The sequence below is a fragment of the Lathyrus oleraceus genome, chromosome 5, assembly GCF_024323335.1.
Source record: "Lathyrus oleraceus cultivar Zhongwan6 chromosome 5, CAAS_Psat_ZW6_1.0, whole genome shotgun sequence".
NCBI lineage: Eukaryota > Viridiplantae > Streptophyta > Magnoliopsida > Fabales > Fabaceae > Lathyrus > Lathyrus oleraceus.
The window spans coordinates 464,200,622-464,223,383 of NC_066583.1; positions in this window are offsets into that span (position 1 = coordinate 464,200,622).

Consider the following 22,762-nt stretch of genomic DNA (forward strand, 5'->3'; position numbering starts at 1 on the left):
TTCTAATATTTGAAAAGAAGTGTTAAATGTTTGCACAAAAGTTTTGGCTTGGGTTAGAGTGGAGGGAAGAAGAAGAATGGCTAAAGTCCTAATCATACAAGAGATAAGGGATAAGAAACAAGACCACAAATGGAGTTCCTCTCTTGAGATCATATTGATGATCCAAGTAGCTCCCATCCTTTGGAATATGCAAGCAAAATAATAGTAAGCTCAAACAACAATCAAACAAGCCTCTTAGGAGATCCTCAATGTATCTTGTATCTTTCACTTTGGATGAACATGGCAATGGTTCTTCAATTTGAGCTCTCATAGAATTCCCTAGCACAAAAAAGCACACACATCAAAAGTTCCATGAAGTAAATCAAGAATGGACAAGAGTGAGTTTAGAGGTTTGGTCCTTCTAATCCATCTTCACCATTTAAAGTCCTTTTACTCCAATTTTCATAGGGAAAGTCCTAGAAACTAAGTCCATTTGTTCATTTTCTTTGCATTTGGTCCACAACAATCAAAACAAAACACAAGCACAATAATATATACACAATTATGTGCTCAAGTGAGCAAAAGGAAAATTGAATTAACATAAACATGTGCTCAAGTGAGCAAAGGGAAAAAGCAAATGAATAATATGTACAAGAATAGTAAATTGCATAAAAGTAAAGTGCAAGAATTAAATGTTAATGGTTAATGGTTAGTGTTAGTAGTTAGTGTGCCATAAGGCAAATTTAGCGCTATGTTAAGCAATCGTAATTGGACTTATGTAGAAGTCACAACTATCTAAGGCCGGTCAATAATAATGTAGGCAACAATACAAGTTAGAGGTCTTGATTAGTGAATCAAACTCCAACAACTTGCCATGCCAAAAAGAAGAAGATGAGAAATGATCTTGTATTGGTTTAAGTCCTTTGCATGATTTAGGAAGCAATCTATCCTTAATGCAAAGCCATTCACTTGATCATTTGATCAAGATGAATTAGATTTGAATCAAATAAGATTAAACCTCCCTAATCAATGCTAACCATCAACCCTTAACTCATTGATCAAAAAAGAAAAAAAGAATAAGGAGAAGAAGAAATGGAAATGAAGAAATAAAGTGCATTAAATGAAATGAAATGTATCAATCAACAAATGTTGACCAAAGATAGGGAAGATCAAGGTCAAACAATATAAAACAGAAGCAAAATGAAGATTGGAAGTCAAGAAATAAACAAAATATTTTTGGCTTTTTTTTATATTTAAAATAAAACTTGAATTAAAATATTAAAGAAAGGTCAAACTTCAAACTCACTTCAAATCAACTTTGAAAAGTCCAAGTGAATTATCCCATGTTCAAGAAGGTCAAACAAAGTTTGACAAAAAATTTCAGCATTTTTAAAAGTCAGAAACTATTTTTAATCAATTAAAAATGCATAAAAAAACTTAATTGAACTAAAATCTCAAATAAATCTCAAATCAATTAATAAATTGATGAGAATATTTTTCATAGATCTATCATCATTCAAAGAGGTTGAGAAAATATTTTTGCATTTTTTGAATATCAAAAACTATTTAAAATGAATTAAAAATAACCAGAAAAGAGAAAATTACTAAAAAAATAGCAAATGAGAAAATAAAAAAATATTAAAAATCATTTTTAGAAACTAGAAATTAAAAGAAAAATAATGCAATTGGTCCCATAATTTTTGGACCAATAATAAAAGAGATAAGAATTTTAGAAATAAAATGGAATTAAAAGAAATAAATGAAAATAGAAATGAGAAAATGAAAATTAGAAAAACTGAGAGGCGTTGGATGGTGGCTCATTAATTGAGCTGGCACATCACATGGCCCTCAGCGCGCGTCCAATGTGTTCCACGGTCAATGTAACCACACGCGGTATTAAAAAAAGTCATAAGTTTGGACAGATGAGATTAGACATGGAAATGGAAATGGATGGTCCAGATCTGATCTAGAGACCAGACGGTGGCCAGCGCCACCGTCTTCTCCGGCAAGCTCCGGTGGAGATCCAAAATTGCAGAGGTTCAAATGTTAACTAAAATGGACGATTCAGGCATCATTCGAAAGGTGAAGTGATGTACATCACTCCTATGCCACTCAATTCCATTCTAGATTCCTATTAAGAGAGAAATCAAAGATGGAAGTTTGGTGTTGTTCAACTGAACTTGCTCGATTTCAACAATAAAACACACAATAATGATGCATCTGTAGAGAGGACTTCAGACAACACAAGATCAAGGCAAATGGAGCAATGTATGATGAGATTCGAAGCAAATTTCAGTCGAGCAAAACCTTTGGATTATGAAGAAATGAGGCACTCTCTTTGGGTCCTTTTGCAAACAGAAGCTTCAATGGATCAAATGAAGAAGGTCTAGGAACTTTAGATCTTAAAATTCAACCAAATGCAATTGAATTTCAGATCTGAAATTTTTAGAGAAAAATGAAGTTTGTTCCTTTGGTATGGGTGGGGATTCAATTTAGCAGGGATTTAGGCGCCGTTAGGTTGAAGAATTGTGAAGGCAAGGTATGGTATTTATAGATGGAGAGAGCTAAATGCATGAGCTAACTCGTGTGCATGGCAAATGGATTTTGAATTGCATGGGCCTGTGTGAGCATGTGGAAGGCCCAATGAAGGCTGAAACAACTTGTTGAGTTCATGTGAAAGGCAAATGGACGTATACATTTGATGTAATCAGTTCATGCATGGCAATTGGAAAAGCTTTCACAAAATGCACTTAATTCTTCATGTCTTCGAAAATGATGCTTCCAAACTCCAAATGCTACCTTATGAGTAATGGTTAGAAATCTTGTTGCATAAGGAACAAATGCTATGTTGATCAAAAATCCAATTGGGCCTTGGAAATTAAAGAAATTTGAGCTTGAAGTGTAGGGTGCAAAACATGCATATGTGAAGTTTCTAAATTTGGCCAATGTTCAAGCCCTTCTGTTTTAATGATGCAAGCTCAAAATGATAAAATATTCAACATGAAAGTTGTAGATCTTTTCAAGAAAATCAATTTGGACTCAAATTTTGCATCATTTGGATTTTTAATGAAGAAGTTATGGGCACTTGAAGTTGGACTTTTTCACATTTCAATGCATTTGGCCCAAAGTGACCTACAATGTTTTGCATTATCATATGTATTTATTTTGAGATTTTGAAATTTTGCTCAACATAAAATTTGAAGTAGACACAATAAGATTTCTAATGCATTAAGTCTCATCTCAAAATCATGAAAAATGAATGAGTTATGTTCTTGGGAAGTTCACCCAAAATTAGGGTTTCAGTCAAAATGACCTATAATATATTGGAATGGATGAGGACCTTCCAAGCTTCAAAACAAATTTTGATGAACATGAAAGTTGTTCATATTGTTCTTAAGAACATTTGTGTGTTTCTCTCAACTCTGATTTGTATTTGTGTAACTATTCCAAAAATTGGTATAAGATGAAGGTTAATCATGGAGGTGGGAAATTATAAGTGACTCGGTTTAATAAAACATTCCATTTCAATTTATGGAAAAGGAGGTGTCATACCCCAATATCGTCGTACCTATTTTGCATCGTACTGTTCCTTTTTTAGTTTATTTCCATTTGCATTAGCATAACTACTTCACCTGGTCATGTATGGCCACCAGTTCAAAAAAAAATCATTCATTTACATAAGTTTGACTTGTTGACTTTGTTTACCCATTTTTTTATGCTTGCCTGCATTAATTCACAATTTTCATCTCAATCGTATTTTGACCCTTGGCTTGCATCTAAAGAAGCGTCAAAGTCAATGTTTGAATTTTGACTTTACTATTCTAGGCTTTTCTTCATATTTCATATATGTCTTTATTTTTTTAATTTTTTATTCGACCTTTTAATTTTTATGCATATAATTGTTTTAGTTATTTTTTTCAATTAAAATTTAAGATTTCACAGTAGGTGTCCTCTTTGCTATTATCATTTGTCTCAAATTATTTGTCACTTTAGAATATCAATGTGACATTTATTTTTTTCCACAAACATACCCTTATTTATTATATTTTAAATTATGTAACTACTCCACTACCTATTATTAATAAGGTTATTTTTGTAAATTGCATTTGTTTTATTATTGAAATCAAGACAATTAATCATTATCTTAAAAAGTGTGAAAATCTCAAAGAGAACACCTATTGTGAGATGGAGGGAGTAATATTTAGTTGAAATGCATTCAATATTGAAAAAAAGTGATTTTTCCATGACAAAAATACTTTCAAGTTTATGTAACTTTTTAAGGATTTTATTGAAATACTATAAAAATATTTCATTGAAGTATAGTATTAATTATTTTTTTATTACCGTGTTCATTACTAATTATTAAGTAGTCAAATTTAATAATATTTTATAAAATGCAGTTATCTATGATGTCTATATAATGAAAACATGTTTTTAGCCTTTCATCATGCAATACAAAATGACATTTCATATCCATCAATTTTATATTTTGGTAGTTTTATGCATTTCTTCGGTCTTGGTTTCTGGTAAGAGGAATAGTGGTTTTATCTTTTGAAATTTCATAATTTTGTAAACAATATTGTACATGAATAAAAATTCTAAAATTGAATTGGTCCAGGATTCAATACTAATTTGGAGAGTCCAATGGGAAAGCTTTTTACAAAAGGCTGCTTAATTGGTGAACCGGGACCTCCACAAGTTTGCTGCATATCACAATGCCCTACAAAAGATTGTGCCTCAGATTGCAATGCCAAAGGATTTACTAAAGGTGGATTATGTACACCTATACATGGACTAGATATGTGTTGTTGCATAAAGTCATAAAGCTATTGTATCATTGAAATTAGAAAAAATAATAAAAGATGTAGAAGTTGTATTAGAACTAAGCATTCTATGGTTGTGGTTGAATGAAAAAGAAGATCAAATAAGAAAGATGATTTTTTATTTATATCATTTAAATTCACTATCCAATCCTAACGCTAACTCAGTCTAATATCGAACTCATTGTATATTAGAAACATTAAAAAATACTCCTATAGAACTTTTTCATGGGAATATTGGTAAGTTTGACTCATAGGTATTGTCAAATGGGAAAGAGGCTGGAATATTATTGTAATTTGAATAATTAGTATCCATAGGTATACTTGTAACACTAAAATCCTAATGAGTGTACTTCATAAGGATCATTAAGATGGAATTCTAGCTGCTCTATAGTCACACATGTAAGCAAGTCGATCGAATTGCGTGAACAAAGCTTTTGTGTGTTTCTCTCAACTCTGATCTGTATTTGTGTAACTATTCCAGAAATTGGTATAAGATGAAGGTTAATCACGGAGGTGGGAAATTATAAGTGACTCGGTTTAATAAAACATTCCATTTCAATTTATGGAAAATGAGGTGTCATACCCCAATATCGTCGTACCTATTTTACATCGTACTGTTCCTTTTTTAGTTTATTTCCATTTGCATTAGCATAACTATTTCACCTGGTCATGTATGGCCACCAGTTCAAAAAAAATCATTCATTTACATAAGTTTGACTTGTTGACTTTGTTTACCCATTCTTTTATGCTTGCCTGCATTAATTCACAATTTTCATCTCAATCGTATTTTGACCCTTGGCTTGCATCTAAAGAAGCGTCAAAGTCAATGTTTGAATTTTGACTTTACTATTCTAGGCTTTTCTTCATATTTCATATATGTCTTTATTTTTTTAATTTTTTATTCGACCTTTTAATTTTTATGCATATAATTGTTTTAGTTATTTTTTTCAATTAAAATTTAAGATTTCACAGTAGGTGTCCTCTTTGCTATTATCATTTGTCTCAAATTATTTGTCACTTTAGAATATCAATGTGACATTTATTTTTTTCCACAAACATACCCTTATTTATTATATTTTAAATTATGTAACTACTCCACTACCTATTATTAATAAGGTTATTTTCGTAAATTGCATTTGTTTTATTATTGAAATCAAGACAATTAATCATTATCTTAAAAAGTGTGAAAATCTCAAAGAGAACACCTATTGTGAGATGGAGGGAGTAATATTTAGTTGAAATGCATTCAATATTGAAAAAAAGTGATTTTTCCATGACAAAAATACTTTCAAGTTTATGTAACTTTTTAAGGATTTTATTGAAATACTATAAAAATATTTCATTGAAGTATAGTATTAATTATTTTTTTATTACCGTGTTCATTACTAATTATTAAGTAGCCAAATTTAATAATATTTTATAAAATGCAGTTATCTATGATGTCTATATAATGAAAACATGTTTTTAGCCTTTCATCATGCAATACAAAATGACATTTCATATCCATCAATTTTATATTTTGGTAGTTTTATGCATTTCTTCGGTCTTGGTTTCTGGTAAGAGGAATGGTGGTTTTATCTTTTGAAATTTCATAATTTTGTAAACAATATTGTACATGAATAAAAATTCTAAAATTGAATTGGTCCAGGATTCAATACTAATTTGGAGAGTCCAATGGGAAAGCTTTTTACAAAAGGCTGCTTAATTGGTGAACCGGGACCTCCACAAGTTTGCTGCATATCACAATGCCCTACAAAAGATTGTGCCTCAGATTGCAATGCCAAAGGATTTACTAAAGGTGGATTATGTACACCTATACATGGACTAGATATGTGTTGTTGCATAAAGTCATAAAGCTATTGTATCATTGAAATTAGAAAAAATAATAAAAGATGTAGAAGTTGTATTAGAACTAAGCATTCTATGGTTGTGGTTGAATGAAAAAGAAGATCAAATAAGAAAGATGATTTTTTATTTATATCATTTAAATTCACTATCCAATCCTAACGCTAACTCAGTCTAATATCGAACTCATTGTATATTAGAAACATTAAAAAATACTCCTATAGAACTTTTTCATGGGAATATTGGTAAGTTTGACTCATAGGTATTGTCAAATGGGAAAGAGGCTGGAATATTATTGTAATTTGAAAATTAGTATCCATAGGTATACTTGTAACACTAAAATCCTAATGAGTGTACTTCATAAGGATCATTAAGATGGAATTCTAGCTGCTCTATAGTCACACATGTAAGCAAGTCGATCGAATTGCGTGAACAAAGCTTTTGTGTGTTTCTCTCAACTCTGATCTGTATTTGTGTAACTATTCCAGAAATTGGTATAAGATGAAGGTTAATCACGGAGGTGGGAAATTATAAGTGACTCGGTTTAATAAAACATTCCATTTCAATTTATGGAAAATGAGGTGTCATACCCCAATATCGTCGTACCTATTTTACATCGTACTGTTCCTTTTTTAGTTTATTTCCATTTGCATTAGCATAACTATTTCACCTGGTCATGTATGGCCACCAGTTCAAAAAAAATCATTCATTTACATAAGTTTGACTTGTTGACTTTGTTTACCCATTCTTTTATGCTTGCCTGCATTAATTCACAATTTTCATCTCAATCGTATTTTGACCCTTGGCTTGCATCTAAAGAAGCGTCAAAGTCAATGTTTGAATTTTGACTTTACTATTCTAGGCTTTTCTTCATATTTCATATATGTCTTTATTTTTTTAATTTTTTATTCGACCTTTTAATTTTTATGCATATAATTGTTTTAGTTATTTTTTTCAATTAAAATTTAAGATTTCACAGTAGGTGTCCTCTTTGCTATTATCATTTGTCTCAAATTATTTGTCACTTTAGAATATCAATGTGACATTTATTTTTTTCCACAAACATACCCTTATTTATTATATTTTAAATTATGTAACTACTCCACTACCTATTATTAATAAGGTTATTTTCGTAAATTGCATTTGTTTTATTATTGAAATCAAGACAATTAATCATTATCTTAAAAAGTGTGAAAATCTCAAAGAGAACACCTATTGTGAGATGGAGGGAGTAATATTTAGTTGAAATGCATTCAATATTGAAAAAAAGTGATTTTTCCATGACAAAAATACTTTCAAGTTTATGTAACTTTTTAAGGATTTTATTGAAATACTATAAAAATATTTCATTGAAGTATAGTATTAATTATTTTTTTATTACCGTGTTCATTACTAATTATTAAGTAGTCAAATTTAATAATATTTTATAAAATGCAGTTATCTATGATGTCTATATAATGAAAACATGTTTTTAGCCTTTCATCATGCAATACAAAATGACATTTCATATCCATCAATTTTATATTTTGGTAGTTTTATGCATTTCTTCGGTCTTGGTTTCTGGTAAGAGGAATGGTGGTTTTATCTTTTGAAATTTCATAATTTTGTAAACAATATTGTACATGAATAAAAATTCTAAAATTGAATTGGTCCAGGATTCAATACTAATTTGGAGAGTCCAATGGGAAAGCTTTTTACAAAAGGCTGCTTAATTGGTGAACCGGGACCTCCACAAGTTTGCTGCATATCACAATGCCCTACAAAAGATTGTGCCTCAGATTGCAATGCCAAAGGATTTACTAAAGGTGGATTATGTACACCTATACATGGACTAGATATGTGTTGTTGCATAAAGTCATAAAGCTATTGTATCATTGAAATTAGAAAAAATAATAAAAGATGTAGAAGTTGTATTAGAACTAAGCATTCTATGGTTGTGGTTGAATGAAAAAGAAGATCAAATAAGAAAGATGATTTTTTATTTATATCATTTAAATTCACTATCCAATCCTAACGCTAACTCAGTCTAATATCGAACTCATTGTATATTAGAAACATTAAAAAATACTCCTATAGAACTTTTTCATGGGAATATTGGTAAGTTTGACTCATAGGTATTGTCAAATGGGAAAGAGGCTGGAATATTATTGTAATTTGAATAATTAGTATCCATAGGTATACTTGTAACACTAAAATCCTAATGAGTGTACTTCATAAGGATCATTAAGATGGAATTCTAGCTGCTCTATAGTCACACATGTAAGCAAGTCGATCGAATTGCGTGAACAAAGCTTTTGTGTGTTTCTCTCAACTCTGATCTGTATTTGTGTAACTATTCCAGAAATTGGTATAAGATGAAGGTTAATCACGGAGGTGGGAAATTATAAGTGACTCGGTTTAATAAAACATTCCATTTCAATTTATGGAAAATGAGGTGTCATACCCCAATATCGTCGTACCTATTTTACATCGTACTGTTCCTTTTTTAGTTTATTTCCATTTGCATTAGCATAACTATTTCACCTGGTCATGTATGGCCACCAGTTCAAAAAAAAATCATTCATTTACATAAGTTTGACTTGTTGACTTTGTTTACCCATTCTTTTATGCTTGCCTGCATTAATTCACAATTTTCATCTCAATCGTATTTTGACCCTTGGCTTGCATCTAAAGAAGCGTCAAAGTCAATGTTTGAATTTTGACTTTACTATTCTAGGCTTTTCTTCATATTTCATATATGTCTTTATTTTTTTAATTTTTTATTCGACCTTTTAATTTTTATGCATATAATTGTTTTAGTTATTTTTTTCAATTAAAATTTAAGATTTCACAGTAGGTGTCCTCTTTGCTATTATCATTTGTCTCAAATTATTTGTCACTTTAGAATATCAATGTGACATTTATTTTTTTCCACAAACATACCCTTATTTATTATATTTTAAATTATGTAACTACTCCACTACCTATTATTAATAAGGTTATTTTCGTAAATTGCATTTGTTTTATTATTGAAATCAAGACAATTAATCATTATCTTAAAAAGTGTGAAAATCTCAAAGAGAACACCTATTGTGAGATGGAGGGAGTAATATTTAGTTGAAATGCATTCAATATTGAAAAAAAGTGATTTTTCCATGACAAAAATACTTTCAAGTTTATGTAACTTTTTAAGGATTTTATTGAAATACTATAAAAATATTTCATTGAAGTATAGTATTAATTATTTTTTTATTACCGTGTTCATTACTAATTATTAAGTAGTCAAATTTAATAATATTTTATAAAATGCAGTTATCTATGATGTCTATATAATGAAAACATGTTTTTAGCCTTTCATCATGCAATACAAAATGACATTTCATATCCATCAATTTTATATTTTGGTAGTTTTATGCATTTCTTCGGTCTTGGTTTCTGGTAAGAGGAATGGTGGTTTTATCTTTTGAAATTTCATAATTTTGTAAACAATATTGTACATGAATAAAAATTCTAAAATTGAATTGGTCCAGGATTCAATACTAATTTGGAGAGTCCAATGGGAAAGCTTTTTACAAAAGGCTGCTTAATTGGTGAACCGGGACCTCCACAAGTTTGCTGCATATCACAATGCCCTACAAAAGATTGTGCCTCAGATTGCAATGCCAAAGGATTTACTAAAGGTGGATTATGTACACCTATACATGGACTAGATATGTGTTGTTGCATAAAGTCATAAAGCTATTGTATCATTGAAATTAGAAAAAATAATAAAAGATGTAGAAGTTGTATTAGAACTAAGCATTCTATGGTTGTGGTTGAATGAAAAAGAAGATCAAATAAGAAAGATGATTTTTTATTTATATCATTTAAATTCACTATCCAATCCTAACGCTAACTCAGTCTAATATCGAACTCATTGTATATTAGAAACATTAAAAAATACTCCTATAGAACTTTTTCATGGGAATATTGGTAAGTTTGACTCATAGGTATTGTCAAATGGGAAAGAGGCTGGAATATTATTGTAATTTGAATAATTAGTATCCATAGGTATACTTGTAACACTAAAATCCTAATGAGTGTACTTCATAAGGATCATTAAGATGGAATTCTAGCTGCTCTATAGTCACACATGTAAGCAAGTCGATCGAATTGCGTGAACAAAGCTTTTGTGTGTTTCTCTCAACTCTGATCTGTATTTGTGTAACTATTCCAGAAATTGGTATAAGATGAAGGTTAATCACGGAGGTGGGAAATTATAAGTGACTCGGTTTAATAAAACATTCCATTTCAATTTATGGAAAATGAGGTGTCATACCCCAATATCGTCGTACCTATTTTACATCGTACTGTTCCTTTTTTAGTTTATTTCCATTTGCATTAGCATAACTATTTCACCTGGTCATGTATGGCCACCAGTTCAAAAAAAAATCATTCATTTACATAAGTTTGACTTGTTGACTTTGTTTACCCATTCTTTTATGCTTGCCTGCATTAATTCACAATTTTCATCTCAATCGTATTTTGACCCTTGGCTTGCATCTAAAGAAGCGTCAAAGTCAATGTTTGAATTTTGACTTTACTATTCTAGGCTTTTCTTCATATTTCATATATGTCTTTATTTTTTTAATTTTTTATTCGACCTTTTAATTTTTATGCATATAATTGTTTTAGTTATTTTTTTCAATTAAAATTTAAGATTTCACAGTAGGTGTCCTCTTTGCTATTATCATTTGTCTCAAATTATTTGTCACTTTAGAATATCAATGTGACATTTATTTTTTCCACAAACATACCCTTATTTATTATATTTTAAATTATGTAACTACTCCACTACCTATTATTAATAAGGTTATTTTCGTAAATTGCATTTGTTTTATTATTGAAATCAAGACAATTAATCATTATCTTAAAAAGTGTGAAAATCTCAAAGAGAACACCTATTGTGAGATGGAGGGAGTAATATTTAGTTGAAATGCATTCAATATTGAAAAAAAGTGATTTTTCCATGACAAAAATACTTTCAAGTTTATGTAACTTTTTAAGGATTTTATTGAAATACTATAAAAATATTTCATTGAAGTATAGTATTAATTATTTTTTTATTACCGTGTTCATTACTAATTATTAAGTAGTCAAATTTAATAATATTTTATAAAATGCAGTTATCTATGATGTCTATATAATGAAAACATGTTTTTAGCCTTTCATCATGCAATACAAAATGACATTTCATATCCATCAATTTTATATTTTGGTAGTTTTATGCATTTCTTCGGTCTTGGTTTCTGGTAAGAGGAATGGTGGTTTTATCTTTTGAAATTTCATAATTTTGTAAACAATATTGTACATGAATAAAAATTCTAAAATTGAATTGGTCCAGGATTCAATACTAATTTGGAGAGTCCAATGGGAAAGCTTTTTACAAAAGGCTGCTTAATTGGTGAACCGGGACCTCCACAAGTTTGCTGCATATCACAATGCCCTACAAAAGATTGTGCCTCAGATTGCAATGCCAAAGGATTTACTAAAGGTGGATTATGTACACCTATACATGGACTAGATATGTGTTGTTGCATAAAGTCATAAAGCTATTGTATCATTGAAATTAGAAAAAATAATAAAAGATGTAGAAGTTGTATTAGAACTAAGCATTCTATGGTTGTGGTTGAATGAAAAAGAAGATCAAATAAGAAAGATGATTTTTTATTTATATCATTTAAATTCACTATCCAATCCTAACGCTAACTCAGTCTAATATCGAACTCATTGTATATTAGAAACATTAAAAAATACTCCTATAGAACTTTTTCATGGGAATATTGGTAAGTTTGACTCATAGGTATTGTCAAATGGGAAAGAGGCTGGAATATTATTGTAATTTGAATAATTAGTATCCATAGGTATACTTGTAACACTAAAATCCTAATGAGTGTACTTCATAAGGATCATTAAGATGGAATTCTAGCTGCTCTATAGTCACACATGTAAGCAAGTCGATCGAATTGCGTGAACAAAGCTTTTGTGTGTTTCTCTCAACTCTGATCTGTATTTGTGTAACTATTCCAGAAATTGGTATAAGATGAAGGTTAATCACGGAGGTGGGAAATTATAAGTGACTCGGTTTAATAAAACATTCCATTTCAATTTATGGAAAATGAGGTGTCATACCCCAATATCGTCGTACCTATTTTACATCGTACTGTTCCTTTTTTAGTTTATTTCCATTTGCATTAGCATAACTATTTCACCTGGTCATGTATGGCCACCAGTTCAAAAAAAAATCATTCATTTACATAAGTTTGACTTGTTGACTTTGTTTACCCATTCTTTTATGCTTGCCTGCATTAATTCACAATTTTCATCTCAATCGTATTTTGACCCTTGGCTTGCATCTAAAGAAGCGTCAAAGTCAATGTTTGAATTTTGACTTTACTATTCTAGGCTTTTCTTCATATTTCATATATGTCTTTATTTTTTTAATTTTTTATTCGACCTTTTAATTTTTATGCATATAATTGTTTTAGTTATTTTTTTCAATTAAAATTTAAGATTTCACAGTAGGTGTCCTCTTTGCTATTATCATTTGTCTCAAATTATTTGTCACTTTAGAATATCAATGTGACATTTATTTTTTTCCACAAACATACCCTTATTTATTATATTTTAAATTATGTAACTACTCCACTACCTATTATTAATAAGGTTATTTTCGTAAATTGCATTTGTTTTATTATTGAAATCAAGACAATTAATCATTATCTTAAAAAGTGTGAAAATCTCAAAGAGAACACCTATTGTGAGATGGAGGGAGTAATATTTAGTTGAAATGCATTCAATATTGAAAAAAAGTGATTTTTCCATGACAAAAATACTTTCAAGTTTATGTAACTTTTTAAGGATTTTATTGAAATACTATAAAAATATTTCATTGAAGTATAGTATTAATTATTTTTTTATTACCGTGTTCATTACTAATTATTAAGTAGTCAAATTTAATAATATTTTATAAAATGCAGTTATCTATGATGTCTATATAATGAAAACATGTTTTTAGCCTTTCATCATGCAATACAAAATGACATTTCATATCCATCAATTTTATATTTTGGTAGTTTTATGCATTTCTTCGGTCTTGGTTTCTGGTAAGAGGAATGGTGGTTTTATCTTTTGAAATTTCATAATTTTGTAAACAATATTGTACATGAATAAAAATTCTAAAATTGAATTGGTCCAGGATTCAATACTAATTTGGAGAGTCCAATGGGAAAGCTTTTTACAAAAGGCTGCTTAATTGGTGAACCGGGACCTCCACAAGTTTGCTGCATATCACAATGCCCTACAAAAGATTGTGCCTCAGATTGCAATGCCAAAGGATTTACTAAAGGTGGATTATGTACACCTATACATGGACTAGATATGTGTTGTTGCATAAAGTCATAAAGCTATTGTATCATTGAAATTAGAAAAAATAATAAAAGATGTAGAAGTTGTATTAGAACTAAGCATTCTATGGTTGTGGTTGAATGAAAAAGAAGATCAAATAAGAAAGATGATTTTTTATTTATATCATTTAAATTCACTATCCAATCCTAACGCTAACTCAGTCTAATATCGAACTCATTGTATATTAGAAACATTAAAAAATACTCCTATAGAACTTTTTCATGGGAATATTGGTAAGTTTGACTCATAGGTATTGTCAAATGGGAAAGAGGCTGGAATATTATTGTAATTTGAATAATTAGTATCCATAGGTATACTTGTAACACTAAAATCCTAATGAGTGTACTTCATAAGGATCATTAAGATGGAATTCTAGCTGCTCTATAGTCACACATGTAAGCAAGTCGATCGAATTGCGTGAACAAAGCTTTTGTGTGTTTCTCTCAACTCTGATCTGTATTTGTGTAACTATTCCAGAAATTGGTATAAGATGAAGGTTAATCACGGAGGTGGGAAATTATAAGTGACTCGGTTTAATAAAACATTCCATTTCAATTTATGGAAAATGAGGTGTCATACCCCAATATCGTCGTACCTATTTTACATCGTACTGTTCCTTTTTTAGTTTATTTCCATTTGCATTAGCATAACTATTTCACCTGGTCATGTATGGCCACCAGTTCAAAAAAAAATCATTCATTTACATAAGTTTGACTTGTTGACTTTGTTTACCCATTCTTTTATGCTTGCCTGCATTAATTCACAATTTTCATCTCAATCGTATTTTGACCCTTGGCTTGCATCTAAAGAAGCGTCAAAGTCAATGTTTGAATTTTGACTTTACTATTCTAGGCTTTTCTTCATATTTCATATATGTCTTTATTTTTTTAATTTTTTATTCGACCTTTTAATTTTTATGCATATAATTGTTTTAGTTATTTTTTTCAATTAAAATTTAAGATTTCACAGTAGGTGTCCTCTTTGCTATTATCATTTGTCTCAAATTATTTGTCACTTTAGAATATCAATGTGACATTTATTTTTTTCCACAAACATACCCTTATTTATTATATTTTAAATTATGTAACTACTCCACTACCTATTATTAATAAGGTTATTTTCGTAAATTGCATTTGTTTTATTATTGAAATCAAGACAATTAATCATTATCTTAAAAAGTGTGAAAATCTCAAAGAGAACACCTATTGTGAGATGGAGGGAGTAATATTTAGTTGAAATGCATTCAATATTGAAAAAAAGTGATTTTTCCATGACAAAAATACTTTCAAGTTTATGTAACTTTTTAAGGATTTTATTGAAATACTATAAAAATATTTCATTGAAGTATAGTATTAATTATTTTTTTATTACCGTGTTCATTACTAATTATTAAGTAGTCAAATTTAATAATATTTTATAAAATGCAGTTATCTATGATGTCTATATAATGAAAACATGTTTTTAGCCTTTCATCATGCAATACAAAATGACATTTCATATCCATCAATTTTATATTTTGGTAGTTTTATGCATTTCTTCGGTCTTGGTTTCTGGTAAGAGGAATGGTGGTTTTATCTTTTGAAATTTCATAATTTTGTAAACAATATTGTACATGAATAAAAATTCTAAAATTGAATTGGTCCAGGATTCAATACTAATTTGGAGAGTCCAATGGGAAAGCTTTTTACAAAAGGCTGCTTAATTGGTGAACCGGGACCTCCACAAGTTTGCTGCATATCACAATGCCCTACAAAAGATTGTGCCTCAGATTGCAATGCCAAAGGATTTACTAAAGGTGGATTATGTACACCTATACATGGACTAGATATGTGTTGTTGCATAAAGTCATAAAGCTATTGTATCATTGAAATTAGAAAAAATAATAAAAGATGTAGAAGTTGTATTAGAACTAAGCATTCTATGGTTGTGGTTGAATGAAAAAGAAGATCAAATAAGAAAGATGATTTTTTATTTATATCATTTAAATTCACTATCCAATCCTAACGCTAACTCAGTCTAATATCGAACTCATTGTATATTAGAAACATTAAAAAATACTCCTATAGAACTTTTTCATGGGAATATTGGTAAGTTTGACTCATAGGTATTGTCAAATGGGAAAGAGGCTGGAATATTATTGTAATTTGAATAATTAGTATCCATAGGTATACTTGTAACACTAAAATCCTAATGAGTGTACTTCATAAGGATCATTAAGATGGAATTCTAGCTGCTCTATAGTCACACATGTAAGCAAGTCGATCGAATTGCGTGAACAAAGCTTTTGTGTGTTTCTCTCAACTCTGATCTGTATTTGTGTAACTATTCCAGAAATTGGTATAAGATGAAGGTTAATCACGGAGGTGGGAAATTATAAGTGACTCGGTTTAATAAAACATTCCATTTCAATTTATGGAAAATGAGGTGTCATACCCCAATATCGTCGTACCTATTTTACATCGTACTGTTCCTTTTTTAGTTTATTTCCATTTGCATTAGCATAACTATTTCACCTGGTCATGTATGGCCACCAGTTCAAAAAAAAATCATTCATTTACATAAGTTTGACTTGTTGACTTTGTTTACCCATTCTTTTATGCTTGCCTGCATTAATTCACAATTTTCATCTCAATCGTATTTTGACCCTTGGCTTGCATCTAAAGAAGCGTCAAAGTCAATGTTTGAATTTTGACTTTACTATTCTAGGCTTTTCTTCATATTTCATATATGTCTTTATTTTTTTAATTTTTTATTCGACCTTTTAATTTTTATGCATATAATTGTTTTAGTTATTTTTTTCAATTAAAATTTAAGATTTCACAGTAGGTGTCCTCTTTGCTATTATCATTTGTCTCAAATTATTTGTCACTTTAGAATATCAATGTGACATTTATTTTTTTCCACAAACATACCCTTATTTATTATATTTTAAATTATGTAACTACTCCACTACCTATTATTAATAAGGTTATTTTCGTAAATTGCATTTGTTTTATTATTGAAATCAAGACAATTAATCATTATCTTAAAAAGTGTGAAAATCTCAAAGAGAACACCTATTGTGAGATGGAGGGAGTAATATTTAGTTGAAATGCATTCAATATTGAAAAAAAGTGATTTTTCCATGACAAAAATACTTTCAAGTTTATGTAACTTTTTAAGGATTTTATTGAAATACTATAAAAATATTTCATTGAAGTATAGTATTAATTATTTTTTTATTACCGTGTTCATTACTAATTATTAAGTAGTCAAATTTAATAATATTTTATAAAATGCAGTTATCTATGATGTCTATATAATGAAAACATGTTTTTAGCCTTTCATCATGCAATACAAAATGACATTTCATATCCATCAATTTTATATTTTGGTAGTTTTATGCATTTCTTCGGTCTTGGTTTCTGGTAAGAGGAATGGTGGTTTTATCTTTTGAAATTTCATAATTTTGTAAACAATATTGTACATGAATAAAAATTCTAAAATTGAATTGGTCCAGGATTCAATACTAATTTGGAGAGTCCAATGGGAAAGCTTTTTACAAAAGGCTGCTTAATTGGTGAACCGGGACCTCCACAAGTTTGCTGCATATCACAATGCCCTACAAAAGATTGTGCCTCAGATTGCAATGCCAAAGGATTTACTAAAGGTGGATTATGTACACCTATACATGGACTAGATATGTGTTGTTGCATAAAGTCATAAAGCTATTGTATCATTGAAATTAGAAAAAATAATAAAAGATGTAGAAGTTGTATTAGAACTAAGCATTCTATGGTTGTGGTTGAATGAAAAAGAAGATCAAATAAGAAAGATGATTTTTTATTTATATCATTTAAATTCACTATCCAATCCTAACGCTAACTCAGTCTAATATCGAACTCATTGTATATTAGAAACATTAAAAAATACTCCTATAGAACTTTTTCATGGGAATATTGGTAAGTTTGACTCATAGGTATTGTCAAATGGGAAAGAGGCTGGAATATTATTGTAATTTGAATAATTAGTATCCATAGGTATACTTGTAACACTAAAATCCTAATGAGTGTACTTCATAAGGATCATTAAGATGGAATTCTAGCTGCTCTATAGTCACACATGTAAGCAAGTCGATCGAATTGCGTGAACAAAGCTTTTGTGTGTTTCTCTCAACTCTGATCTGTATTTGTGTAACTATTCCAGAAATTGGTATAAGATGAAGGTTAATCACGGAGGTGGGAAATTATAAGTGACTCGGTTTAATAAAACATTCCATTTCAATTTATGGAAAATGAGGTGTCATACCCCAATATCGTCGTACCTATTTTACATCGTACTGTTCCTTTTTTAGTTTATTTCCATTTGCATTAGCATAACTATTTCACCTGGTCATGTATGGCCACCAGTTCAAAAAAAAATCATTCATTTACATAAGTTTGACTTGTTGACTTTGTTTACCCATTCTTTTATGCTTGCCTGCATTAATTCACAATTTTCATCTCAATCGTATTTTGACCCTTGGCTTGCATCTAAAGAAGCGTCAAAGTCAATGTTTGAATTTTGACTTTACTATTCTAGGCTTTTCTTCATATTTCATATATGTCTTTATTTTTTTAATTTTTTATTCGACCTTTTAATTTTTATGCATATAATTGTTTTAGTTATTTTTTTCAATTAAAATTTAAGATTTCACAGTAGGTGTCCTCTTTGCTATTATCATTTGTCTCAAATTATTTGTCACTTTAGAATATCAATGTGACATTTATTTTTTTCCACAAACATACCCTTATTTATTATATTTTAAATTATGTAACTACTCCACTACCTATTATTAATAAGGTTATTTTCGTAAATTGCATTTGTTTTATTATTGAAATCAAGACAATTAATCATTATCTTAAAAAGTGTGAAAATCTCAAAGAGAACACCTATTGTGAGATGGAGGGAGTAATATTTAGTTGAAATGCATTCAATATTGAAAAAAAGTGATTTTTCCATGACAAAAATACTTTCAAGTTTATGTAACTTTTTAAGGATTTTATTGAAATACTATAAAAATATTTCATTGAAGTATAGTATTAATTATTTTTTTATTACCGTGTTCATTACTAATTATTAAGTAGTCAAATTTAATAATATTTTATAAAATGCAGTTATCTATGATGTCTATATAATGAAAACATGTTTTTAGCCTTTCATCATGCAATACAAAATGACATTTCATATCCATCAATTTTATATTTTGGTAGTTTTATGCATTTCTTCGGTCTTGGTTTCTGGTAAGAGGAATGGTGGTTTTATCTTTTGAAATTTCATAATTTTGTAAACAATATTGTACATGAATAAAAATTCTAAAATTGAATTGGTCCAGGATTCAATACTAATTTGGAGAGTCCAATGGGAAAGCTTTTTACAAAAGGCTGCTTAATTGGTGAACCGGGACCTCCACAAGTTTGCTGCATATCACAATGCCCTACAAAAGATTGTGCCTCAGATTGCAATGCCAAAGGATTTACTAAAGGTGGATTATGTACACCTATACATGGACTAGATATGTGTTGTTGCATAAAGTCATAAAGCTATTGTATCATTGAAATTAGAAAAAATAATAAAAGATGTAGAAGTTGTATTAGAACTAAGCATTCTATGGTTGTGGTTGAATGAAAAAGAAGATCAAATAAGAAAGATGATTTTTTATTTATATCATTTAAATTCACTATCCAATCCTAACGCTAACTCAGTCTAATATCGAACTCATTGTATATTAGAAACATTAAAAAATACTCCTATAGAACTTTTTCATGGGAATATTGGTAAGTTTGACTCATAGGTATTGTCAAATGGGAAAGAGGCTGGAATATTATTGTAATTTGAATAATTAGTATCCATAGGTATACTTGTAACACTAAAATCCTAATGAGTGTACTTCATAAGGATCATTAAGATGGAATTCTAGCTGCTCTATAGTCACACATGTAAGCAAGTCGATCGAATTGCGTGAACAAAGCTTTTGTGTGTTTCTCTCAACTCTGATCTGTATTTGTGTAACTATTCCAGAAATTGGTATAAGATGAAGGTTAATCACGGAGGTGGGAAATTATAAGTGACTCGGTTTAATAAAACATTCCATTTCAATTTATGGAAAATGAGGTGTCATACCCCAATATCGTCGTACCTATTTTACATCGTACTGTTCCTTTTTTAGTTTATTTCCATTTGCATTAGCATAACTATTTCACCTGGTCATGTATGGCCACCAGTTCAAAAAAAAATCATTCATTTACATAAGTTTGACTTGTTGACTTTGTTTACCCATTCTTTTATGCTTGCCTGCATTAATTCACAATTTTCATCTCAATCGTATTTTGACCCTTGGCTTGCATCTAAAGAAGCGTCAAAGTCAATGTTTGAATTTTGACTTTACTATTCTAGGCTTTTCTTCATATTTCATATATGTCTTTATTTTTTTAATTTTTTATTCGACCTTTTAATTTTTATGCATATAATTGTTTTAGTTATTTTTTTCAATTAAAATTTAAGATTTCACAGTAGGTGTCCTCTTTGCTATTATCATTTGTCTCAAATTATTTGTCACTTTAGAATATCAATGTGACATTTATTTTTTTCCACAAACATACCCTTATTTATTATATTTTAAATTATGTAACTACTCCACTACCTATTATTAATAAGGTTATTTTCGTAAATTGCATTTGTTTTATTATTGAAATCAAGACAATTAATCATTATCTTAAAAAGTGTGAAAATCTCAAAGAGAACACCTATTGTGAGATGGAGGGAGTAATATTTAGTTGAAATGCATTCAATATTGAAAAAAAGTGATTTTTCCATGACAAAAATACTTTCAAGTTTATGTAACTTTTTAAGGATTTTATTGAAATACTATAAAAATATTTCATTTAAGTATAGTATTAATTATTTTTTTATTACCGTGTTCATTACTAATTATTAAGTAGTCAAATTTAATAATATTTTATAAAATGCAGTTATCTATGATGTCTATATAATGAAAACATGTTTTTAGCCTTTCATCATGCAATACAAAATGACATTTCATATCCATCAATTTTATATTTTGGTAGTTTTATGCATTTCTTCGGTCTTGGTTTCTGGTAAGAGGAATGGTGGTTTTATCTTTTGAAATTTCATAATTTTGTAAACAATATTGTACATGAATAAAAATTCTAAAATTGAATTGGTCCAGGATTCAATACTAATTTGGAGAGTCCAATGGGAAAGCTTTTTACAAAAGGCTGCTTAATTGGTGAACCGGGACCTCCACAAGTTTGCTGCATATCACAATGCCCTACAAAAGATTGTGCCTCAGATTGCAATGCCAAAGGATTTACTAAAGGTGGATTATGTACACCTATACATGGACTAGATATGTGTTGTTGCATAAAGTCATAAAGCTATTGTATCATTGAAATTAGAAAAAATAATAAAAGATGTAGAAGTTGTATTAGAACTAAGCATTCTATGGTTGTGGTTGAATGAAAAAGAAGATCAAATAAGAAAGATGATTTTTTATTTATATCATTTAAATTCACTATCCAATCCTAACGCTAACTCAGTCTAATATCGAACTCATTGTATATTAGAAACATTAAAAAATACTCCTATAGAACTTTTTCATGGGAATATTGGTAAGTTTGACTCATAGGTATTGTCAAATGGGAAAGAGGCTGGAATATTATTGTAATTTGAATAATTAGTATCCATAGGTATACTTGTAACACTAAAATCCTAATGAGTGTACTTCATAAGGATCATTAAGATGGAATTCTAGCTGCTCTATAGTCACACATGTAAGCAAGTCGATCGAATTGCGTGAACAAAGCTTTTGTGTGTTTCTCTCAACTCTGATCTGTATTTGTGTAACTATTCCAGAAATTGGTATAAGATGAAGGTTAATCACGGAGGTGGGAAATTATAAGTGACTCGGTTTAATAAAACATTCCATTTCAATTTATGGAAAATGAGGTGTCATACCCCAATATCGTCGTACCTATTTTACATCGTACTGTTCCTTTTTTAGTTTATTTCCATTTGCATTAGCATAACTATTTCACCTGGTCATGTATGGCCACCAGTTCAAAAAAAATCATTCATTTACATAAGTTTGACTTGTTGACTTTGTTTACCCATTCTTTTATGCTTGCCTGCATTAATTCACAATTTTCATCTCAATCGTATTTTGACCCTTGGCTTGCATCTAAAGAAGCGTCAAAGTCAATGTTTGAATTTTGACTTTACTATTCTAGGCTTTTCTTCATATTTCATATATGTCTTTATTTTTTTAATTTTTTATTCGACCTTTTAATTTTTATGCATATAATTGTTTTAGTTATTTTTTTCAATTAAAATTTAAGATTTCACAGTAGGTGTCCTCTTTGCTATTATCATTTGTCTCAAATTATTTGTCACTTTAGAATATCAATGTGACATTTATTTTTTTCCACAAACATACCCTTATTTATTATATTTTAAATTATGTAACTACTCCACTACCTATTATTAATAAGGTTATTTTCGTAAATTGCATTTGTTTTATTATTGAAATCAAGACAATTAATCATTATCTTAAAAAGTGTGAAAATCTCAAAGAGAACACCTATTGTGAGATGGAGGGAGTAATATTTAGTTGAAATGCATTCAATATTGAAAAAAAGTGATTTTTCCATGAC